Genomic DNA, 4,841 nt, shown 5'->3' with positions numbered 1-4,841 from the left:
ATTATCTTGATTCTTCACGAGTTTTCACATCTGAAATTCAGGTTGATACATCAATCACAATGAGAATTCAGCTCTCCCATGCCTATTCTTCTGATCTAACACAACACAAAACAGGGATACATTGCTGAGTAGACAAATACTTAATTTTTTTTTAAAGATTAGGACTCCCAGGGCCTCAAAAAAATATATTTACATTACAGGAGTTAAGGACCTTGACTATTGATATGGACATGTAAGTTCTATTTATTCACTTATGTTTTAATTAATTTATTTATATTTTAAAATTTAATTGTACATATTTTGGGGGTACAGTGTGTTGTTTCCATAAATGCATATATTGTGCAATGATTCACTTAGGGTAGATAATATATCCATCCCCTGAACATTTATATTTTTCTTCATTTTGATATAGTCAACATCCTCTTTTCTAGATATTTAGAAATACACGATGTTTATTATTAGCTCTAGTCAGCCTCAAACACCAGAAGTTACTTTTCCTATCTACCTGTAGCTTTGTAGTGTTAATTCAGCTCTTCCCCTCTCTCACTCCACTTCCCAGCTTCTAGAAACCACAATTATACTCTCTACTTCTAAAAGTTCAACTTATTATTTTTTAGCTCCCACATGTGAGTGACAACGTGTGGTATTTATCGTCTTGTGCCTGACTTATTTCACTTAACATAATGTCTTCCATGTTCACCCATGTTGGTGTAAATGACATGATTTCATTCTTTTTCATGGTTGAGTAGTATTCAATTGTGTATATATAAACCTCATTCTCTTCATCCATTCATCTGTTGATGGACACTATATTAGTCTATTTCTATGGCTTATGATAGAATAGCAGAAATTGGGTGATTTACAAATAAATGAAATTTATTTCTTACAGTTTTGGAAGCTGAGAAGTCTATTGTCTAGGGGGCACATCTGGTGAGGAACTTCTTATTGGTGACTCTCCACAGCAATGAAGGGTGTCATGTTGTGAGAGAAATGGGCTGAGCAAGAGTGAGCTAACCTTTTTAGCTGTCCTTATAAAGCCATCAGAAGCATGCCCATGACCACCCATTAACCCATCAACCCATTACTCCATGAATGGATTAACTAATCCAATCACCTCTTAAAGGCCCCACCTTTCAAATACAATAATTAGATTTCCATCCCTCTTAACACTGTTACAATGGAGATCAAGTTTCCATTACATGAAATTCGGGGAACACATTTAACCCATAGCTGACACGTAAGTTGATACCATATCTTGGCTATTAGAAATAATGTCGTGATAAATACAGGGGTTCAGATATCTCTTTGGTTTGCTTATTTCCTTTCTTGTGGATAAATACTTAGTAAGTAATGGAATTGCTGGATCATATAATAGTTCTATTTTTGGATTTTTGAAAAACCTCCATACAGTGCTCTATAATGGCTGTTCTGATTTACATTCCCACTAACAGTGTGTAAGGATTCCCTTTCCTCCACATCTTTGCAAACATTTACTTTTTGTCTTTTTGTTAATAGCCATTCTAACTGGGGTGAGATGATATCTCATTGTGGTTTTGATTTGCATTTCCCTGATAATTAGTGATTTTGAGCATTTTTTCATATACCTGTTGGCCATTTATATGTCTTCATTTGAGAAATGACTATCAGCTGTACTCATTTTTTTTTCAGATTATTTGTATTTTTGTTGTTGAATTGTTTAAGTTCCCTGAGTATTCTGTATAATAATACCTTGTCAGATGAACAATTTACAAATATTTTCCCCATTCTACTTGTAGCTTCTTCACTCTGTCGATAGTGTCTTTTTCTGTGCAGAAGCTTTTTAGTTTGATGTAATCTCATACATCTATTTTTGCTTTTGCTGGCTCTGCTTTAGAAGTCTTCTCCATAAAACATTTGTCCAGACCAATGTCTTGGGGTGTTCACACTATGTTTTCTCTCAATAGTTTTATAGTTTCAGGTCTTACATTTAAGTCTTTAATCCATCTTGGGTAGATTTTGGTATATGGTGAGAGAATGGGGTCTAGTTTCTTTCTTCTGCATATGGATATCTAGGTTTCTAAGCACCATTTGTTGAAGTGGCTGTCCTTTCCCCCATGCATGTTCTTGGCACCTCTGTCAAAGAGCAGTTGGCTGTAGATACATGGACTCATTTCTGGCTTTTTTATTATGTTCCATTGATCCTTGTATCTGTTTTCATGCCAGTACCATTCTGTTTTTATTACTATAGCTTTGTAGTGTATTTTGTAGTCAGGTAGTGCAATGCCTCAAGCTTTATTCTTTTTGTTCAGGATTGCTTTGGCTATTCAGGGTCTTTTGTGGTTGCAAATGAATTTATGAATTGTTTTTTCTATTTTAGTGAAGAATGTCATTGGTATTTGATATGGATTGCATTGAATTTATAGATCACTTTGGGTAGTATGTTTATTTTGACAATAATAACTCTTTCAATCTGTGAACATGGGATGTCTTTCCATTTTTTGTGTTCTTCTTAATTTCTTTCACCAGTGTTTTGTAGTTTTCATTGTAGAGATCTTTCATCTCCTTGGTTAAATTTATTGCTACGTATTTTATTTTTTGGTAGTTGTTGTAAGTGGGATTACTTTCTTGATTTTTTTTCTGCTAAATCATTGCAAGTGTATAGAAACACTACTAACTTTTGTATGTTGATTTTGTATTATGTAATTTTAAAGTATTTGTTTTTCAGCTATAAGAGATTTCTTTTTTTTGTTGGAGTCTTTTGTTTTTTCTCTTTATAAGATCATGTTATCTGCAAACAGGGACAATTTGACTTCCTCTGTTCCAATTTGGATTCCGTTCATTTCTTTCTCTTGCCTAATTTTCTTCTATGCTTAATTTGTTGAAGGTTTTTTAAAATCATATAGCAAAGTTGAATTTTATCAAATGCTTTTTCTGCACATATTGAGATGATCATATGGTTTTTGTCCTTGATTTTCTTAATGTGGTATATCCCATTTACTGATTTCCATGTTGATCCATACTTGCATACCTAGGATAAATCTCACTTGATCATGGTATATAATTGTGATGTGCTGTTGAATTTGATTTGCTAGCATTTTGTTAAGAAATTTGCATCTATGTTCATCAGAGATGTTGGCCTGTAGTTTTCTTTCTTCATGGTGTCTCTGATTTTGGTATCAGGTTGATGCTGGCCTCATAGAATAAATTTCAGAGAATATTCCTTGCTTCAAGTTTTTGGAATAGTTTGAGAATAATTAGTATTAATTCTTCTTTAAAAGCTTGGTAGAATTCAACAGTGAAGCCATCCAGTCATGGGCTTTTTCTTGTGAGGAGGCTGTTGATTATGGAATCAATCTCGTTAGTTGTTTGTTGTTCACGTTCTCAATGTCTTCTTGGTTCATTCTTGGTAGATTGTATGCATCCAGAAATTTACCCATTGCATATAGATTCTCCATTTTTTTTTTTTTGGCATATAGATGTTTATAATAGTATCTAATGATTCTTTGTATATGTGTGGCATCAGTTGTAATGTCTCCTTTTACATTTCTGATGTTCGTTATTTGGGTCTTCTTTTTTTCTTACTCTAGCTAATGATTTATCATTTTTAAAAATCTTTTCAAAAGGCCACTTTTGTTGTTGATTTTTTGTGTCTTTTAAAAATTTCATACTTGAAACATACTTGATTATACATATTTATGGGGTACAGAGTTGACTGCAGTAATTGTGTACAATATGTGATGATCAAATCAGTATTATTAGCATGTTCATCATTACAAATCATAATCACTCTTTGTGTCTATTACTAAGTTTCTTCGATCCTTCCTTCCTTTCATCCTTCCTTCTTTCTTTGTTTCTTTGCTCCCACTTATGAGTGAGGACATGTGGCATTTCTCTTTCTGTGCCTGAGTTATTTCACTTAACATAATTTTTTCTAAGCTCATTCATGTTGCTGCAAATGACAGAATTTTGCTCTTTTGTATGGCCCTGAAGTATTCTGTTGTGTATATATACTGCGTTTTCCTTATCCAGGCATCCATTGATGGACATTTAGGTTGTTCCATATCTTGGCTGTTGTACATAGAGCCGCAATGAACATGGGAGTGCAGGTATCCATTTGACAAGATGATTTCCATTCCTTTGGGATATACCCAGTATTTGTATTGCTGGGTCATATGGTAGTTCCATGTGTAGTTTCCTGAGAAAACTCCATACCGTTTTCCACAATAGCTGTACTAAATTACAACCCACCAACAGTGTAGAAGAGTTCCTCTTTCTCTGCATCCTTGCCAGCATTTGTTACTCTCTGTCTATTTGATAATAGCCACTCTAACTGGGATGAGATAATATCTCAATGTGGTTTTGATTTGTATTTCCCTAATGATTAGTTATTTTGAACATTTTTTCATTAGTCTGTTGGCTATTTATATTTCTTCCTTTGAGAAATGTCTATTCAGATCATTTTTAAATAGGATTATTTGTTTTTTTATGAAGTTGTTTGAGTTCCTTATGTATTCTGGATATTAATCCTTTGTCAGATGTATGGTTTGTAAATATTTTCTCCCATTCTATAGTTTATCTTTTCCTTTCCTTTTAGTTTGCTATAATCCCATTTGTTTGTTTTTTTCTTTTGTTGCTTGTGCTTTTGGGGTCTTATTCATGAAGTCTTTGCCTAGTCCTACATCCTGAAGTATTTCCCCTATGTTTTCTTCTAGGAGTTTTATAGTTTCAGGTCTTATGTTTAAGTCTGTAATCCATTCTGAAATGGTTTGGGTATATAGTTAGAGGTAGGAGTCTAGTTTCATTCTTCTACACATGGATATCCAGTTTCAGTCTAATTTCATTCTTCTACACATGGATATCCA

Source organism: Galeopterus variegatus, unplaced genomic scaffold, assembly GCF_000696425.1.
Source record: "Galeopterus variegatus unplaced genomic scaffold, G_variegatus-3.0.2 Scaffold3400, whole genome shotgun sequence".
NCBI lineage: Eukaryota > Metazoa > Chordata > Mammalia > Dermoptera > Cynocephalidae > Galeopterus > Galeopterus variegatus.
Note: the sequence above shows the minus strand (reverse complement) of the source record.